Source organism: Nomascus leucogenys, chromosome 17 (genome assembly GCF_006542625.1).
Source record: "Nomascus leucogenys isolate Asia chromosome 17, Asia_NLE_v1, whole genome shotgun sequence".
Taxonomy (NCBI): domain Eukaryota; kingdom Metazoa; phylum Chordata; class Mammalia; order Primates; family Hylobatidae; genus Nomascus; species Nomascus leucogenys.
The window spans coordinates 75697192-75718286 of NC_044397.1; the positions used below are offsets into that span (position 1 = coordinate 75697192).

General features: G+C 42.8%; 1 protein-coding gene and 1 long non-coding RNA gene across 6 annotated transcripts in view; one reads left to right on the forward strand and one right to left on the reverse strand.

Moving 5' to 3' along the window:
- The window catches only part of CHN2 (chimerin 2), a 328112-nt gene that overhangs the window by 81109 nt on the left and 225908 nt on the right, over positions 1 to 21095 (reverse strand). The gene's annotated exons all lie outside the window — the stretch shown is intronic.
- On the forward strand, positions 8910 to 16095 carry LOC115830985. Its single transcript, XR_004026530.1, has 2 exons — positions 8910 to 9164; positions 15288 to 16095. It is a non-coding gene; the product is annotated as an uncharacterized LOC115830985 (long non-coding RNA).

The following is a 21095-nucleotide window of genomic DNA, read 5'->3' on the forward strand; positions in this document are numbered from 1 at the left end:
TCTTGGCAGATGTAATAAAGTTAAGATGAGGTCATATTGGATTAAGATAGGCCCTAATCCAATGACAGGATTACTTATAGGGAAAGAGGAATTTGTACACAGAGACCCACAAAGAAAATGCCATGTGACAGTGGAGGCAGAGATTGGAATGAGGTAGTCAAGGACTGCTGGCAACCACCAGAAACTAGGAAGAGGCCAGAGAAGATCCTCCCCTAGAGCCTTCAGAGAGAGCATGGCCCAGAAAATACCTGACTTCTGACTTCCCACCTCCAGAATTGAGAAGAAAAAAAAAAGGTCTGTTGTTCTAAGGCACCTAGTTCATGGTATCTGCTATAGCAGCCTGATGAAACTGACAAAGGGCCTTTACATTTCTCATGGCAGAGAACATGGGTTACAGACACTCCTAACTCTCTGGGATGTAGACGAGTTATAATCAGAACCACATTAGCAGCATCTAGCTGACTAGGGTGGTGATGCGGGGCAAAGAATGTAGATACTTACAAAAGAAAGTGAAACTGCATAGGCTTTCCCAGTGAGGTACAAAACCCCTACCACCTAATCTATCTTAGTGCACTTTTCATTTTACCAAGGAAAAGAGTACAGATTAGGAGAGGAAGAAAAGATGTCCAAGAGGGAAGATCCTCAGAGGCTGGTGCAGATGCAGGACACACTACCGGTTTATCTTTCAGTTGTGGTTAACAGAGAACTGTAAGGTAGATTCCTTCCTTCCTTCCTTCCTTCCTTCCTTCCTTCCTTCCTTCCTTCCTCCCTCCCTCCCTCCCTCCCTCCCTCTCTCCTGTCTTTCTTCCCTCCCTTCCTCCCTTCCTCCCCCTCTCCCTTCTTCTTTTTTTTTTTTTTTAGATGGAGTCTTGCTCTGTCACCCAGGCTGGAGTGCAGTGGCATGATCTTGGCTCATTGCAACCTCCGTCTCCTGGGTTCATGCAATCCTCCTGCCTCATCCTCCCGACTAGCAGGGATTACAGGCATGTGCCACCACACCCAGCTAACTTTTTTGTATTTTTAGTAGAGACGGGGTTTCACCATGTTGTCCAAGCTGGTCTCGAACTCCTGACCTCAGGTGATCCGCCCGCCTTGGCCTCCTAAAGTGCTGGGATTACAGGTGTGAGTCACTGCACCCGGCCCTGTAAGGTTGTTTCTAGATCAGGCAACTCTACATCTACGTTTGTCCACGACACATCTGGTTTATTCCTGTATGTCTCATTTCACTCTAAAAAATCTATATCCATTAAATAGTCACTGTAATATAAATAATCACTTATAGTCAAGACAAGGAAAATACACTGGTACTTCCTACCTCCGTGACCTTGGCTCTGGCCAACTCCCTTCAGCCCAGTCCTTCCCAGTTCTACATGTCTTTCAAATCCCATTTCACTCACAAGATTTTCCTTGATCCCAAAGGCCCTTCTTGGGTTTCCAGAGCTTATCACAATAGAACATAAAGCAACTACGACTTTGTATTCTATTTCTTTGTGTACACATCACTTTTTGCCAAAGTATAACAAAAAAATATCTCCCCCCACGGCATGTAGCACTGTGCATTTGGCATTATAGGGACATGTGCAGTGTTTGCTGACTTAAACACTGAATGAAAGAAATAGCCCTAAATAAAGCACTCCTGCCAGTAAGAGCTGATCCCTCTGATGGAAAAACTATATCCGTGCAAGAATTCTTTTTGGTAACCATTTTCTGGAATGTCTTTTTATACACTAGGAATTACAGAGCTGTTGCCAACAGAGGAATGCCGGAGCTACAGCCTCCCAGTTGTCAGCTCTGGTTCCACATAAACCTTTTTCTTTTGGTTGCAGCAGACAAATTATAGCTCCAGAGAAAATCATAATTATATTCCAAAAGGCCAGGGACAGCTGCTGAAAATACCCTAACGATGAACAAAACAACAATGAGAGATAAACCAGGATTACTCGTGATGCATAGTTAGTCCAAAATAATCCAGGGATCATTATAAAATTATTTTACATCTCTTGTCCTCTGTTCTTCAGTCTAAAACTATTAAATACAGGTCTGCCAGGTACAGTGAAATGGATCACATTTCCATATGTATTTACTAATGATGTCGATTCCTTCCAGCACATACCCACACTTCCATTGTACTTATGGCTTAGTAGGCGAGTACAGTGTAGATCTCTGAGTTAGGATCCTTTAATTGGCCAACCTTGAAAAGCTCCATTTCTTTCTGGGTTGCCCTGATCAGCAAACTTGGAGACAAATTATGGGGAGAGGGCAGTGGGTAGAGTTCATAGCTGACAGCAGGAAGAGAATAGCAAACAATACTAGACTAGAAAAGGTATTAGCCTTGGGCTATCCCTTGCGGGAACTTGGAGTCCTGAAGAATGCCAATAGCTTATTGGGACATCACCGTATTATAGCAAGACATATCATTCATGCTTCTGGGTCAGGATGTTATGACTGAATGTTTCACCACAGGAATAGCTACGGAATTTCACGGTGAGGCACACCGTCGAAAGGCAGGGTATCAAAGGAACCAGGGAAAACCAGTTCACAACTCTAAGACCCAACACTCACACTGGCAGTGAAAAAAAAACAGGGAAGGTGGTTGAACACTAGGAAAGGATTCATAAGGAGATTCTTTTGATCCACTCAGCTGTGAGTCCCAAACCCCTAAATCCTGCAGAAATGGAAGGAACTTAACCGAAGTTGAGGCTACCTGAGCCATCTTAGGGTGAGATCCCAAGGCTGTCAGCCCACAGGGTGAGATGAGAGGGCCCTATCTGGAAAGCAACAGCATTTCCACCTAACTGAGCATTTCTCAAAATCAGGCCATCAGGACCATCTGGAAGGTTAAGGGACTTGAAAAGAGAGTGCTTTGTTGGAAAAGCAGGGGCTGACGGGAGTGTGGCCACTGGAGAATCTGTGCATTGCTAAGGTGGCCCTGTTGCCCTCCTCCCTGATTGCCCAATACAGGTGTTGGACGGTCTCTGTTCATGACTGTTGCCCTGGTGAAATCATGACTACCCCTGCCCCATTCACTCCCACTTTCACTGTCCGGTTTAGCAGACAGTTTAGAAGAAGTTATATTGCCACTTATGTATTTCTTCTGTTGCAAGAACTGCAGTCAGAGGGGTCTAGTGGAACAACCTTCTAAGAACCCACAAATGTGCCCATCTTGCCCAGTAAGTGTGAAGCCTTCTTAGGATGGTATCGGTCAAGGAAGAACTACTCTCCCCGCTCTTTGCATCCCTACCCTACGGGCAGTGAGCTAGGGAACAAGGGTGAAGTAGGAGGGAAGAAGCTGATCTCATCCCTTGCCAGGCAGCAGGCACCCTCCCCAAGTTGGCTGTGGCTGAGGGAGGAGAGATTTAACTCTATAATCCAGTTTGGATTTTCTAGTATTATTCAGGACTAGGAATTCTGATTGTCAAAATAAGCATGTGTTTTGAGATTGAAAGTGATGGTAGGGCCTTCTATTAGCTACAAGTGGCTAGAAAAGTCAGGGGGCATGACAGAGCATTTATCCCAGAAGCAGGGGCAAAACTTCCCTAAATGTAAGGATTTTAATTGGACAGTTGCACTTTGATCATATTCTATGAGTCGTGGGTGTTCCATATACCAGGTACGTTTACTGGTTAGGCTTGGGGGCAGAATCTCTGCACCCCCCCAGCTACTCTCCCTTTCTTACTTGCCAGCAGGACCCTGACTAGGCTTAGGCAGCGACATTCAAGGATCCCAGGAATTGACTAAGAACAGTCCAAGCCAATTATGGCTCCTTGTTCACTTTGTCAATGACTGGCCTACAGGAGGGCATGTGACACAGCAGGGGTCAGTGAGGGAAAGTCCGCTGGGGAGAGGCTTTCTCCTGTAAAGGGAGGGATGGAGAAGTCCCTTTTTTTTTTTTTTGCTATCATCTTTCTTACTCTCTGCTTAGGACATTGTCACGTGATGCCTCTGTTAAGTTAAGCTTGGCTTAAAACTGCCTTCATACATATCTTAAGTTTGGCCTAAAGGTGTCTCGTCTCCATACATAGTGAATGGTAACCTACTCTGATGTGTAAACAGACTTTTTGATGTGTAAACTACTCTCGTAGCTGAGCTTCAGCCAACCAAATGTGGCCAGTTGTTTAAAGCAGGCTCAAAAAGGCCACGGGCCAGCTGTAACCAATCCAGCTGTTTCTGCACCTCACTTCCATTTTCTGTGCATCACTTTCTTTTTGCTGTCCATAAATGTTATCTGACCATGTGGCAGCCCCGAGTCACTCAGAACCTATTCTGGTTCTAGGGACTGCCTGATTCTAGAATCATTCTTTCCTCAACTAAACTCCATTAAATTTAATTTGTCTAAAGCTTTTAACACCTGTGATGGAACAGCAATCTTCCTGTGCACTTGTTGACCAAATCAAGGGGGCAGGCCATGTGGTGGGGCTGGCAGACAGGCAATGAAAAGAGCCTGGGTCCATGACAAAACCAGCAGCTCCAATGCATCCTGAAACCACCACGTCTTGGCTTTTCTGTTCAGGAAACAACAAATGCCCTGCACGGTTTAAATCTTTTAGCTGGACTCTTACTCAACAAAGATTTGCTACCTTTAAACTAAGAAAATATTAAACAGTATATCCTATGCAAAGCGTGTTTCTTTCTAAGTCCAATAGAAATGGCTTCCTAAAGGGGAGCATCCTAAAGTGGATTTACCTTTTCTCCTCGGAACAGCATGCTTATATTCTTTACAGAGGTCTTATACTGCCAATTAATTATAACACAAACAGCATATGAAGGCGAAGATATAGCTATGAAGCTTAAATAGCTATGCACTAATTACACAAGGGTTCCTATATATAATAAAGTCCATATATAGCACAAAAGTACACCATATTGTTAGATACATTTCCAAATTTATATGTAATATAAACATCTAAAATTAATCTAGTCACAACAAATATAAAAATCAAATTTCTACCTTATAATTTTATCTAGATCTGTACTAGGACCCACTCAAGTCCTGCTCTCAAAGCTTTAGTATAAAACTCAGTCACATTTTCCAGGGAACTGAACCTTGAGCACATATTCCAGGGAACTGAACCTTGAAGTATGGGTGTGTGTGTGTGTGTGTCTGTCTGTCTGTGTGTGTGTGTGTGTGTGTGTAACTCATGCTTTGTTCCAAAAAGTGTAAGATGGGCAACCTGTGATGTTGCTTGTCAAAGGTCATCGATTTCTCAACTTATAAAGTAGATTTTATATAACTGGTAACAGATATCAAAGCGAACCAAAAACAAAACAAACAAAAGAGCCTCTAAATTTAGTTCTCGCCATCTCTTACTGTTAGTTTCAAAGGAGATCAGAAATGTTTATAGACTATTTCACTCTTACTGCAATACCACCTGATTCTAAAAAGACTGATATCTCTTCTTTTACTTACTTGGTTAAATGCATAGCTATTTCAGATAAGTGTCTGCCAACTTCCAAATGACTAGGGCAAAAACTAGGCTCATTCTAGAATTTTCTGAAGTGGTCTGAGTACATGAAACCAAATGTTATTGCTCTTGGAGAACTGTAAACAAGATACTTGTGATATGCATAGGGCAAAAGCCAATAATCCCTTGAAAACAGTCAACTACTGTAAAGATTGGGAGGTGGTGACCCATGCATTTCTGCTTTCTCTTGAGCAGTAGCCAGTTATAGTCCCCACTCAATGAAAATGCAAGTGGAAATGATGTGCTACTTCCAGGACTGGCCCACAGAAACCTCCCCAGTGTGGCCCAGTGAGACTCATTTTCCAGCTCACCAGAAAAGCCTCTCAGGATTTACATCATTGCATCTCCAACTCTGGTCTCAGAACCTCTTTATAGTCTTCATTTAGGACCCCAAAAAGCTTTTGCTTCTGTGGGTTGCATCTGTTTATACTTACCAAGAAAACTTCAGAATATTAATGTATTAAAAACATAAAAATATAAATTTTATAGGCCCTACATGCTAATATAAGTAGTTTTTAAATAAAAATTAAGCATATTGGCTCAAACAAAAAAATGACAAAAGTAGCATTATGTCGCATTTTTGCAAATCTGTTTGTTATCTAACTTGATAGAAGACAGTTGGATTCTCACATCTGGTTCTATATTTCACTTGTTATGTTGTTGGTTAAAGAATATGAAAAAAAATCTAGGCTTTTGCAGAGACACAGTTGGAAAAGGAGGGCCTTGTGGAAACGGTCTGAATTTGAAATGGTCCCAGGGAACCCAGGGTTCTTGGATCTACTTTGAGAGCCAGTGATTTAGAGAGAGAGCCATAGGATGTTAGGAGTCTGGGTTCCTAAATGACCACAAACAATGCAACCCAACCAGAAACATCCCCATTGGACCATGATGCAAGTGGGAAATGACCTTTGACTGCATTAAGCCACTAAGATTTGGGAATGTGTGTGTTATAGCATCTGGCATTATTCTAATTAAAATGCTTACTCATGTGGTAGTAACCCTGTGCCAGGTCTGTTTAAGCACTCTACTAACTCATTCACTCCTCTCAACAATCCTGCCAAGTTGTTGCTATTATAGTCCCCATTTTAGAGACGAGGAAGCTGAGGCAGAGAGAGATTAAGTGAATTATCCAAAGTCATACAACTAGTAAACGAGTCTAGCTAGCTCCAGAGTTTGTGCTCCCAAGTACTCCCAATTACTTTGCCATGCTGCCTATAACCTTACCCAAATATTTCTCATCACCATCTTGCATCACCTATTCCAAACATGTCACATAAACATGAATAAAAAATGGCCAGGTGCAGAGGTTCACGCCTATAATCCCAGCACTTTGGGAGGCTGAGGCGGGTGGATCATGAGGTCAAGAGATCGAGACCAACCTGGCCAACACGGTGAAACCCAGTCTCTACTAAAAATACAAAAATTATCTGGGCATGGTGGTGCACGCCTGTAGTCCCAGCTACTCAGGAGGCTGAGGCAGGAGAATTGCTTGAACCCAGGAGGCGGTGGTTTCAGTGAGCCAAGATGGCGCCACTGCACTCCAGCCTGGCAACAGAGTGAGACTCCATCTCAAAAAAAAAAAAAAAAAAAAGAATAAAAAATATACACTTGAACTAATAGCTCGCTTGCTCAACAGATATATGAGTAGCAACCAGTTTGGATGGGAGTTGGTAGGGGATAAACAGGAGAAATACAGTTACCAAAGACTATGGAAGCGAGGTAGCAGAGTGGACAGAGGATGTGGTAGGCAGAATTTCAGATGCCCCCTATGACCTTTGACACCTAAAGTTACTCCCCTGATTATGCCACGTGACATTATGTTACATGATTATGTTTATAGTAAAAGGGATTCTGCAGATGTAATCAGTCGACCTAAAGACAGGGAGGTGATCTAGGTGGATAATCATGAATCCTTTATCATTTATTTATTTTGAGACAGTCTTAATCTATCACCCAGGCTAGCAGTGCAGTGGCACAATCTCAGCTCACGGCAACCTCTGCCTCCCAGGTTGAAGAGATTCTTGTGCCTCAGCCTCCCACGTAACTGGGATTACTGCATGTGCACCATACCCCACTAATATTTGTATTTTTAGTAGAGAAACAGCTTCCCCATGTTGGCCAGGCTGGTCTGGAACTCCCGAACTCAAGTAATCTACCCACCTTGGCCTCCCAAGGTGCTGGGATTATAGGTATGAGCCACTGCACCCAGCCAGATAATCATGAATCCTTTAAAAGCAGAGAGTTTTCTCCAGCTGTGGGCAGAAGGAGAAGTCAGAGAGATTAAGAGTATGAAAAAGACTTGACACTGACAGATGGACGTGATGATGGAGGGACCATGTGAGAAGGAAGACGGGAGCCACCGGAAGCAAAGGCCAGTCCCCAGTGGACAGCCAGCAAGGAAGTAAGGAGCTCAAATCTACAAACTCAAGGAAATGAATCCAGCCAATAACTTGAATGAGATTGGAAGTGCATTCCTCCCCAGAGCCCTCAGATAAGAGTCTGCCTGGTCCATGCCTAATTGGGCCTTGTGATACTCTGAGTGGAGAACCTGGATGAGTCTGCTGGACTTCTGGCCTACAGAACTGAGTGAATATCTGAGTGCTGTTTTAACCTGTTAAGTTTATGGTAATTTGTTACACAGCAATAGAAAACTAGTAGTGAAGGTAACTCCAGAGAGACTGGATACGTCTCATGTCATTTTTTAAGCAAGAATGCCTTTGCTAGGGTTAAAGGTCATGGAAGGAATCTAGGGGCAGTTGTCACTACTTCAAGCAACTAATGGCAAATAACCCTAAATACCAGCAAATTCTCCTATACAAACAAAAATAAATATATAAAAGAAACTCAAACCACACATTTCCTTATAAATATTTCCACTTTACCACTGGCAACTTTTAAACTACTGGTCCATAATTGTTTATTATTATTAACCATAGAAAAGGTAAGATATTTCTAAAGGCAACATTTTTGATGCAAAAATCCCAATGTCCTACAATCCATTAACCTCTCTTGCAGTCCACTCTTTTTTGAAACAGAGTCTCACTATTGCCCAGGCTGGCTCACTGCAGCCTCTGCCTCCCGAGCTCAAAAAATTCTCCTGCTTCAGCCTCCCAAGTATCTGGGATTACAGGCATGCCTCACCATGCCCAGCTAATTTTTGTATTTTTAGTAGAGATCAGGTTTCACCATGTTGGCCAGGCTGTTCTTGAACTCCCGACCTCATGATCCACCCGCCTTGGCCTCCCAAAGTGCTAGGATTACAGGCATGAGCTACTATGCCCGGCCCAAGGTCCACTATTAAAAAGAAGTTCTGGCTAAGTCCCAAGAGTTAAATACCACATTCATGCACACACCTTGTAAGATATGTACAGCAAATTCTCAGGGTTTTAATTGTTTTATATCAGTACAAATTATTTCAAGGGAGACATATACATGTATTTGAAAGTAAATTATATCAATATAATAATTTATTTTTATATACAGTACTGATCTTCCTCTAAAAAAATCATAGCCTACTTACAATATGACAAGAAGTAGAAAAAATAAGATTAAACCAGGTGAAAAGTCAGAACACCTACTCAAATACCCTACTTTTGCTACAGTTAGGTCTAAAGTTCCTAGAAGCTAAAGAGGATTCTTAGGATCCATAAGATAAGTGGAAACCAGCTTCTGAGAAGAATTTTTCCCAGGACTCCTGGAGAAGTCTCTTTTTTTTTTTTTTTTTTTTTATTATACTTTAGGTTTTAGGGTACATGTGCACAATGTGCAGGTTGGTTACATATGTATCCATGTGCCACGTTGATTTCCTGCACCCATTAACTCATCATTTAGCATTAGGTATATCTCCTTATGCTGTCCCTCCCCCCTCCCCCAACCCCACAACAGTCCCTGGAGTGTGATGTTCCCCTTCCTGTGTCCATGAGTTCTCATTGTTCAATTCCCACCTATGAGTGAGAACATGTGGTGTTTGGTTTTTTGTCCTTGCGATAGTTTACTGAGAATGATGGTTTCCAGTTTCATCCATGTCCCTACAAAGGATGTGAACTCATCCTTTTTTATGGCTGCATAGTATTCCATGGTGTATATGTGCCACATTTTCTTAATCCAGTCTATCGTTGTTGGACATTTGGGTTGGTTCCAACTCTTTGCTATTGTGAATAGTGCCGCAATAAACATACGTGTGCATGTGTCTTTATAGCAGCATGATTTATAGTCCTTTGGGTATATACCCAGTAATGGGATGGCTGGGTCAAATGGTATTTCTAGTTCTAGATCCCTGAGGAATCGCCACACTGACTTCCACAATGATTAAACTAGTTTACAGTCCAACCAACAGTGTAAAAGTGTTCCTATTTCTTCACATCCTCTCCAGCACCTGTTGTTTCCTGATTTTTTAATGATGGCCATTCTAACTGGTGTGAGATGGTATCTCACTGTGGTTTTGATTTGCATTTCTCTGATGGCCAGTGATGATGAGCATTTCTTCATATGTTTTTTGGCTGCATAAATGTCTTCTTTTGAGAAGTGTCTGTTCATGTCCTTTGCCCACTTTTTGATGGGGTTGTTTGTTTTTTTCTTGTAAATTTGTTTGAGTTCATTGTAGATTCTGGATATTAGCCCTTTGTCAGATGAGTAGGTTGCAAAAATTTTCTCCCATTGTGTAGGTTGCCTGTTCACTCTGATGGTAGTTTCTTTTGCTGTGCAGAAGCTCTTTAGTTTAATTAGATCCCATTTGTCAATTTTGGCTTTTGTTGCCATTGCTTTTGGTGTTTTAGACATGAAGTCCTTGCCCATGCCTATGTCCTGAATGGTATTGCCTAGGTTTTCTTGTAAGATTTTAATGGTTTTAGGTCTAACATTTAAGTCTTTAATCCATCTTGAATTAATTTTTGTGTAAGGTGTAAGGAAGGGATCCAGTTTCAGCTTTCTACCTATGGCTAGCCAGTTTTCCCAGCACCATTTATTAAATAGGGAATCCTTTCCCCATTTCTTGTTTTTGTCAGGTTTGTCAAAGATCAGATAGTTGTAGATATGTGGCATCATTTCTGAGGGCTCTGTTCTGTTCCATTGATCTATGTCTCTGTTGTGGTACCAGTATCATGCTGTTTTGGTTACTGTAGCCTTGTAGTATAGTTTGAAGTCAGGTAGGGTGATGCCTCCAGCTTTGTTCTTTTGGCTTAGGATTGACTTGGCAATGCGCGCTCTTTTTTGGTTCCATATGAACTTTAAAGTAGTTTTTTCCAATTCTGTGAAGAAAGTCATTGGTAGCTTGATGGGGATGGCATTGAATCTATAAATTACCTTGGGCAGTATGGCCATTTTCACGATATTGATTCTTCCTACCCATGAGCATGGAATGTTCTTCCATTTGTTTGTATCCTCTTTTATTTCATTGAGCAGTGGTTTGTAGTTCTCCTTGAAGAGGTCCTTTACATCCCTTGTAAGTTGGATTCCTAGGTATTTTATTCTCTTTGAAGCAATTGTGAATGGGAGTTCACTCATGATTTGGCTCTCTGTTTGTCTGTTATTGGTGTACAAGAATGCTTGTGATTTTTGTACATTGATTTTGTATCCTGAGACTTTGCTGAAGTTGCTAATCAGCTTAAGGAGATTTTGGGCTGAGACAATGGGGTTTTCTAGATATACAATCATGTCATCTGCAAACAGGGACAATTTGACTTCCTCTTTTCCTAATTGAATACCCTTTATTTCCTTCTCCTGCCTGATTGCTCTGGCCAGAACTTCCAGCACTATGTTGAATAGGAGCGGTGAGAGAGGGCATCCCTGTCTTGTGCCAGTTTTCAGAGGGAATGCTTCCAGTTTTTGCCCATTCAGTATGATATTGGCTGTGGGTTTGTCGTAGATAGCTCTTATTATTTTGAGATACGTCCCATCAATACCTAATTTATTGAGAGTTTTTAGCATGAAGGGTTGTTGAATTTTGTCAAAGGCCTTTTTTGCATCATTGAGATAATCATGTGGTTTTTGTCTTTGGTTCTGTTTATATGCTGGATTACATTTATTGATTTGCGTATGTTGAACCAGCCTTGCATCCAGGGATGAAGCCCACTTGATCATGGTGGATAAGCTTTTTGATGTGCTGCTGGATTTGGTTTGCCAGTATTTTATTGAGGATTTTTGCATCAATGTTCATCAAGGATATTGGTCTGAAATTCTCTTTTTTGGTTATGTCTCTGCCAGGCTTTGGTATCAGGATGATGCTGGCTTCATAAAATGTGTTAGGGAGGATTCCCTCTTTTTCATCGATTGGAATAGTTTCAGAAGGAATGGTACCAGTTCCTCCTTGTACCTCTGGTAGAATTCGGCTGTGAATCCATCAGGTCCTGGACTCTTTTTGGTTGGTAAGCTATTGATTATTGCCACAATTTCAGAACCTGTTATTGGTCTATTCAGAGATTCAACTTCTTCCTGATTTAGTCTTGGGAGGGTGTATTTGTCGAGGAATTTATCCATTTCTTCTAGATTTTCTAGTTTATTTGCGTAGAGGTGTTTGTAGTATTCTCTGATGGTAGATTGTATTTCTGTGGGATTGGTGGTGATATCCCCTTTTTCATTTTTTATTGCGTCTATTTGATTCTTCTCTCTTTTCTTCTTTATTAGTCTTGCTAGCGGTCTATCAATTTTGTTGATCTTTTCAAAAAACCAGCTCCTGGATTCATTAATTTTTTGAAGGGTTTTTTGTGTCTCTATTTCCTTCAGATCTGCTCTGATTTTAGTTATTTCTAGCCTTCTGCTAGCTTTTGAATGTGTTTGCTCTGGCTTTTCTAGTTCTTTTAATTGTGATGTTAGGGTGTCAATTTTGGATCTTTCCTGCTTTCTCTTGTGGGCATTTAGTCCTATAAATTTCCCTCTACACACTGCTTTGAACGTGTCCCAGAGATTCTGGTATGTTGTGTGTTTGTTCTCGTTGGTTTCAAAGAACATCTTTATTTCTGCCTTCATTTCATTATGTACCCAATAGTCATTCAGGAGCAGGTTGTTCAGTTTCCATGTAGTTGAGCAGTTTTGAGTGAGTTTCTTAATCCTGAGTTCTAGTTTGATTGCACTGTGGTCTGAGAGACAGTTTGTTATAATTTCTGTTCTTTTACATTTGCTGAGGAGAGCTTTACTTCCAACTATGTGGTCAATTTTGGAATAGGTGTGGTGCTGAAAAAAATGTATATTCTGTTGATTTGGGGTGGAGAGTTCTGTAGATGTCTATTAGGTCCACTTTGTGTAGAGCTGAGTTCAGTTCCTGGATATCCTTGTTAACTTTCTGTCTCGTTGATCGTCTAATGTTGACAGTGGGGTGTTAAAATCTCCCATTATTATTGTGTGGGAGTTTAAGTCCCTTTGTAGGTCACTCAGGACTTGCTTTATGAATCTGGTGCTCCTGTGTTGGGTGCATATATATTTAGGATAGTTAGCTCTTCTTGTTGAATCGATCCCTTTACCATTATGTAATGGCCTTCTTTGTCTCTTTTGATCTTTGTTGGTTTAAAGTCTATTTTATCAGAGACTAGGATTGCAACCCCTGCCTTTTTTTGTTTTCCATTTGCTTGATAGATCTTCCTCCATCCCTTTATTTTGAGTCTATGTGTGTCTCTGCACGTGAGATGGGTTTCCTGAATACAGCACACTGATGGGTCCTGACTCCTTATCCAGTTTGCCAGTCTGTGTCTTTTAATTGGAGCATTTAGCCCATTTACATTTAACGTTAATATTGTTATGTGTGAATCTGATCCTGTCGTTATGATGTTAGTTGGTTATTTTGCTCGTTAGTTGATGCAGTTTCTTCCTAGCCTTGATGGTCTTTACAATTTGGCATGTTTTTGCAGTGGCTGGTACCGGTTGTTCCTTTCCATGTTTAGTGCTTCCTTCAGGAGCTCTTTTAGGGCAGGCCTGGTGGTGACAAAATCACTCAGCGTTTGCTTGTCTGTAAAGCATTTTATTTCTCCTTCACTTATGAAGCTTAGTTTGGCTGGATATGAAATTCTGGGTTGAAAATTCTTTTCTTTAAGAATGTTGAATATCGGCCCCCACTCTCTTCTGGCTTGTAGAGTTTCTGCCAAGAGATCAGCTGTTAGTCTGATGGGCTTCCCTTTGTGGGTAACCCGACCTTTCTCTCTGGCTGCCCTTAACATTTTTTCCTTCATTTCAACTTTGGTGAATCTGACAATTATGTGTCTAGGAGTTGCTCTTCTCGAGGAGTATCTTTGCGGCGTTCTCTGTATTTCCTGAATCTGAATGTTGGCCTGCCTTGCTAGATTGGGGAAGTTCTCCTGGATAATATCTTGCAGAGTGTTTTCCAACTTGGTTCCATTCTCCCCATCATTTTCAGGTACACCAATCAGACGTAGGTTTGGTCTTTTCACATAGTCCCAAATTTCTTGGAGGCTTTGTTCATTTCTTTTTATTCTTTTTTCTCTAAACTTCCCTTCTCGCTTCATTTCATTCATTTCATCTTCCATCAGCGATACCCTTTCTTCCAGTTGATCGCATCTGCTACTGAGGCTTCTGCAATCTTCGCGTAGTTCTCGAAACTTGGCTTTCAGCTCCATCAGCTCCTTTAAGCCCTTCTCTCCATTGGTTATTCTAGTTATCCATTCTTCTAATTTTTTTTCAAAGTTTTTAACTTCTTTGCTATTGTTTTGAATTTCCTCCGTAGCTCAGAGTAGTTTGATCGTCTGAAGCCTTCTTCTCTCAACTCGTCAAAGTCATCCTCCATCCAGCTTTGTTCCGTTGCTGGTGAGGAACTGCGTTCCTTTGGAGAGGAGAGGTGCTCTGCTTTTTAGAGTTTCCAGCTTTTCTCTGACTTTTGGTCTTTGATGATGGTGATGTACAGATGGGTTTTTGGTGTGGATGTCCTTTCTGTTTGTTAGTTTTCCTTCTGCCAGACAGGACCCTTAGCTGCAGGTCTGTTGGAGTTTACTAGAGGTCCACTCCAGACCCTGTTTGGCTGGGTGTCAGCAGTGGTGGCTGCAGAACAGCCGATTTTCGTGAGACCACAAATTCAGCTGTCTGATAGTTCCTCTGGAAGTTTTGTCTCAGAGGAGTACCCGGCCAAGTGAGATGTCAGTCTGTCCCTACTGGGGGGGTGCCTCCCAGTTAGGCTGCTCAGGGGTGAGGGACCCACTTTAGGAGGCAGTCTGTCCGTTCTCAGATCTCCAGCTGCGTGCTGGGAGAACCACTACTCTCTTCAAAGCTGTCGGTCAGACAGGGACATTTAATTCTGAGGAGGTTACTGCTGACTTTTTGTTTGTCTGTGCCCTGCCCCCAGAGGTGGAGCCTACAGAGGCAGGCAGGCCTCCTTGAGCTGTGGTGGGCCCCACCCAGTTCGAGCTTCCTGGCTGCTTTGTTTACCTAAGCAAGCCTGGGCAATGGCGGGTGCCCCTCCCCCAGCCTCGCTGCCGCCTTGCAGCTTGATCTCAGACTGCTGTGCTAGCAATCAGCAAGACTCCTTGTCATAGGACCCTCCGAGCCAGGTGCGGGACACAGTCTCCTAGTGTGCCGTTTTCCAGGCCCGTTGGAAAAGCGCAGTATTGGGGTGGGACTGACCCGATATTCCAGGTGCCGTCTGTTACCCCTTTCTTTGACTAGGAAAGGGAACTCCCTGACCCCTTGCGCTTCCTGAGTGAGGCTTGCTTCGGCTCGCGCACAGTGTGCTGCACCGATTGTCCTGCACCCACTGTTTGGCACTCCCTAGTGAGATGAAACCGGTACCTCAAGCAGAAATGCAGAAATCACCCGTCTTCTGTGTTGCTCGGGCTGGGAGCTGGAGACCGGAGCTGTTCCTATTCGGCCATCTTGGCTCCACCCTCCGAGAAGTCTCTTTTATGGACTGTATTACTCAGTACAGGCTAGGGCATGCTGCAGGGTCAAAAGATCCCAAAACCTGAGTCACTCGTATCTACCAAGATCTGCATCTCACTCATGCTCCATGTCCTCTGTTCCTCAGCTGGGGGTCTGCTCTGTGTCTCCTCCCTCCGGGACTCAGCTGGCAGCAGCCACCATCTTGGACGCTGCTGATTGCGGTAGTGGGAGGAGAAGACAGCTCTGGGCATCTTGCACAGGCAGAAAATGTGCTCATCTGGAAATGTACATCATCTCCTTTCATACTTTACTGGTCTGAAGTGCCATACGGCCTCACTCAACCACAGGGGGCTGGGTCTTGCATCCTATCATTGCTAGAGGGAGAGCGAACGAGCGAGATCTCTCAATCAACACCAATGGCTGTCATAGAGATGGTTGTTAAGGGTGTGAAACAGTCCACGTCACAATCAACAGCGTGTGAGTCACCTACATCCACTGCTTGTCAAATCTCTTGATGCAGGTGCAAAGCACCAAGCCAAAGCTCGGTCAGGTAAATACTATAGTAGGTGGGGCCAGAATCACAAGCCCCAGGATGCAGCTTTGTCAGCCTTGATTAACGTAAAGACAAAATCCTCCAGGAATAGGCCTCCAGGGGCCAGAGGGTAAAGGAGGTGAGGGAGGGTGGCTGTCTGACCAAACTGTGCTGAACTGCAAAGCACCTGCCCCATCTGAAGGCAGCGGGGTAGACGAGGCAGTACTTACTTTGGTTAAGTTCGTTGCCATATGAGGCTGTGAACTTTGGCCTACCAGATATTTTTTTTTTTTAAAAAAGAGAAACTAGAAATACAAATGTTTGTAAAATCTCCAAAATTAAAAATATTTTTAAAAACAATGTACAAACCAGTCAAAACATGTCTGTCAGCCAGATGTGGCCGGTGCATTGCCAATTCATGGAGAAAGTCTAAGTTGCTGACTGTTTAGAGAGTCAACAGTTGTGACAATTGACTGAGCAGAAGGTAGTGCTGACGTTCCCTTGGGGGAGGCCACTGAAAGCGGAATCTCACCTAACTCTGACAGGGGAAATGAAAGCAAATGCCGTCTTGTTTGTGGTCCTCATATTGAAATCACTGCTGAAGATGTCCTGGTTTAATAGGGACCAAATTCCTATTAAAACAAAAAAAACTGGGGAGATCAAGGGTCTTCCCTATGTGTTTCTCTACTACATCCCCGGCATCTTGAACAAAGCCATAAATGGAAGGTACTCAATAAAGATATGTTAAAGCAATGTGGGAGGTTGCATGGAACTAATTTAAAACCTATTTCTACAGAAGAACATGTCTGACGGCCTTTATTTCACCCAGGGACACCAAAAAATAACATCTTCTTTAGGACATTCCGGACAACTCTAAATCACTTACTTTGAACAATACTTCAGTGCTAAACAATGGAACTCTACTATAGCGGGTTTTCTGCCCTATAAACAAACAATTTCTGTAGTGGCAAATTAGGCAACCTCATATTGTCCCCAAGTAGCCCACCATGAGTGGGAGGCAGAAGAATGGTCCTTCCCTTGCAGCTATGAGTGGCAAGGACGTGGCACTGAGAGGTAGCCACCAGGTGAGTCCTGGCATTTGAGCCAAAAAGGATGCAGCTACAAATGGGGCATGGACCACAAACCAGCCTGCGACCAGGATATGGGATGTCCCAATGGATTCTGGCACAGAGAGATGACAACTCCTGAAGTCCCATGGAAAGGAGATGTAAGCCCAGGGGGAAGTGGGGAGAGGGAATCCCTGAACTGGCTGAATTTACTCTAAATTGACAAAGACTATGATATTGCCATTAGGCAGAATGGAAGCTTGAGATGGAAATTAAAATGAATTAAAAAGAAAATAAAGTGGCTACTTTCCACTTCCAGTTTTAGCCTGAGATTTCATCCTTCCCGGAGAACTGTTGCTGGCCAGGTTTTCTGGGAAGCAGATTCCGAGACCAGTGGCATGCACAGGATGCAGGATTGGGCAGGGGGAGGTGTGGCAAGGCAGTCTCAACAAAAACCCCAGCTAACCCCAGGGAATTCTGAAGTGTGGCTGGTCCTTCAGACTTGTCCCAAATTGCAGCAAAGAGGCTGAGCTTTTATACCCTCAGGTTACACAGTCATTGGATGTGGGCTTTGGACAATACAGCTTCCTTCACCTGGGGGCGTCTGCCCGCAGCCTGCCCAGCTGCTGGGAGAATGAGCCTTCAGTACTGCAGGGTGCAAGGGCAGCGCATTCCAGCATCCACTGATCGTCAGGGGAGACAAGTCTGGCCATCACTGGGCTGGGACATAAGCATGAAATAAACGTCCCTGTCATTTCCTTCTTCTCTCCACCCTGGGTGCTAACATTCTATGAATCTGGGAATTGAAAGCATTTCCTTGGTGTTCCTAATTCAGTTGAAATCTTTTCTATAGCAATTGATATAACGCTTTGATAGGCAAGGTTTGGTATGAACAGGCCAAAGTCAAAAGCAGCCTGAAGAAGGAAGTAGAATTAACAAGTCAAGTATGTAAAAAGGAGCTGTAACAGTGTTAAGTTACGAAGCACACCCCTAAACATGGAAGCTTTTTCTCTATGTTTCATTTGCATTTGCCCCACTTCTCCCAAAGTGTGTTCCTCAGAACATTAGTTTGAGAAATGTCCAGCATTGAAAGCTTTCCATGAGCAGATAAAAGTGGGAACCGCTCAACCTCCAGCCCCTCTGGGAGATTTCTGGGGTATGCTAGCCCAACGAGAAGTCCTATGAAAAAGAAACCTGGTTAGCTTTGTAAGATGCAAATTTATCTGACCGCAGGTAATAGCCCTGACATCTCATAGAAATACCACATAATTCCAAAGAGTTTATTTATGTAAAGCAAGCAGTTTACTAATTTGTTTTGCTTTTCTAAGTAAATACTCCTTTTTTGAAGACATCAGCAACTGCTTCTCTAAGTATATATATATATATATATATATATATATATATATTTAATCTGTGAGGAAAATCTCAGCTGTGGCTACTTTGCTCAGAGAGTGGCCAGGGAGAGAGGCCGTCTATTAGATCTGAAAAATGACTTCAAAATTTGACCTTGATCATGCAGGAAACATCGCAGTCAGAGACTTCATTTTTTAACCATGACTCTGGAACTACCTTAAAAACTAGTAGTATACCAGTGGCTGGAATTGATAACACACCTGGCGGGTGCCAGCTGCTGCACCTGTGTGTATTTGACATCTATCAGGTCACTCAAAGGGCTGCTTAAAGCTCAGGCTGAAAGAGGTTCCACACCCAACCTTCCATCATTCTTTTAAAAAAGATTCATTATAATAAAAAGTGCTAAAATCATCCTTAAAACTAACACACGTGACCCTGAAGAGAGTCATTTAAAAAACCTTGCTTGGGGCTGGGCGCGGTGGCTCACGCCTGTAATCCCAGCACTTTGGGAGGCCGAGGCGGGCGGATCACGAGGTCAGGAGATCGAGACCATGGTGAAACCCCGTCTCTACTAAAAATACAAAAAATTAGCTGGGCGTGGTGGCGGGCGCCTGTAGTCCCAGCTACTCGGAGAGGCTGAGGCAGGAGAATGGCATGAACCCGGGAGGCGGAGCTTGCAGTGAGCCGAGATAGCACCACTGCATTCCAGCCTGGGCAACAGAGCGAGACTCTGTCTCAAAAAAAAAAAAATAAATAAATAAATAAATAAATAAAAAACCTTGCTTGGAAAACTAACAAAATTCATGAATTCTGACCATGTATACTTGCTAATTTAAACAGAGTACAGATATTTCAAAGGAGAATGCTACACATTTTTCTATTATAGTAGGGAATTTTATGTCCCTATGTGGCATAAAAATACACCCATATTCAGTGATTTCCATGTTAATAGTCACCAAATATGTGACTGGAAGTTCTGTGCATAGCTTGCCTGACAGCATTTCAGTAGAAAACGCTGTCTGCTTTCAAGTCCCTTAAATCTTCCCCTCTGAAAGAGAAGATCACAATACATACAGGCCGGCGTTCAAATAGCTTTTTAATGTGGCCATGGCAAGGATGGGGGTGTTCTCATACAAACCATCGGCCAGCACCTTCCCGTGTGACTTATGGTCACAGGCATGCGGTTGCCTTCATGGACATTCACGTACATTCTATCTCAGAGGTTTATGAGCCCTTCTCACACTTTCTCCTCAAACAGCTATTCTTAATTTTCAGCTCACCTTCTCTGAGCTAGAATGTTCCTGCCAAAAGAAGTTACTGGATGAATCCTTTTGGAGATGAAGAAATAAAGCAGGAGGAGTTGCAGGCATCAAGGAGCTTTGGTTGTCCCAGTAGTCACTTCTCTTATGTGTGGTTAGGGCGGCAGGTGCAAGACTACTTGAAACCCAATCATTTTTAGCCAGTAGCCTCACATTCCTCTGTGCACAGAACTTTTTACCAGCTCTGCCTTGACTTTTACTTCCTTCCAGAGCCGTTTCCCTGAGGACACTTCTGAGAGGCACTAAAGTAGCCCAAAGGAAGGAAATGGGGGGTAATTTTTAATTTGGGGAGTCTGCCCTTGGATAGGCTGAAGATCTGAACAGTCCTAGCGGGGCTGACTCTGTTGTGGAGTCTCAGACAGGCTGGCTTCAGATCAACCTCTGGTACTGGGCAAGAGAAATGAACTTGAGTTGACCTTCACTGAAAGTACAAGAAAGGTGTTGGTACCATCTGCTTCTCTACATAGTTTTTCTTTCTAAATTTAATTGCGATTTAAAAACCCATATAGCCGGGATGGTGGCTCACACCTGTAATCCTAGCACTTTGGGAGGCCGAGCCGGGTGAATCACCTGAGGTCAGGAGTTCAAGATCAGCCTGGCCAACATGGCAAAACCCCATCTCTACCAAAAACACAAAAATTAGGTGGTGGGTGCCTATAATCCTAACTACTCAGGAGGCTGAGGCAGAAGAATCGCTTGAACCTGGGGAACAGGGGTTGCAGTGAGCCAAGATGGCGCCACTGTACTCCAGCCTGGGCAAAAGAGCAAAACTCCATCTCAAAAAAAAAAAAGAAAGAAAGAAAGAAAGAAAAGAATCCATATAATCTAAAATTTATCATCTTAACTGTTTTAACTGTACAGTTCAGTAGTGTTAAGCATATTCACATTGTTGTGCAACTGATTTCCAGAACTTTTTCATCTTGCAAAACTAAAACTTTCTTGAACAACAATTCCCCATTTCCTTCTCCCCTCAGCCCTTGACAACCATTCTGCATTTCACATTCTGTTGCTGTGAATTTGACTGCTTTAGATACCTCATATTAAGACAGTATTTGTCTTAGCATAGACAAATATTCTTAGACAGAATATGTCTGACATATTTCACTTAGCATAATGTCCTCAAAGTTCATCCATGTTACAGCACAGGACAGGGTTTCCTTCCTTTGAAAGCTAAAGTATGTTCCACTGCATGTCTATACCACATTTTCTTTATTCATTCATCCATCCATAGACACTTGAGTTGCTTCTACCTCTTGGCTATTGAGAATAAAATTGCTATGAACATGGGCATACAAATTTCTCTTCGAGATCCTGCTTTCAATTGTTTTGGCTATATACCCAGAAATGGAACTGTTAGATCATATGGTGATTCTATTTTTGTTTCTTTGAAGAACTGCCATATTGTTTTCCATAGCAGCTGCACCATTTTACATTCTCAGCAGCAGTGCACAAGGCTTCCAAATTCTTCACATCCACACCAACACTTGTTACTTTCTTTTTTTTTTAAATTGTAGCTATCCTAACAGGTGTGAGATAATTTTTTTTTTTT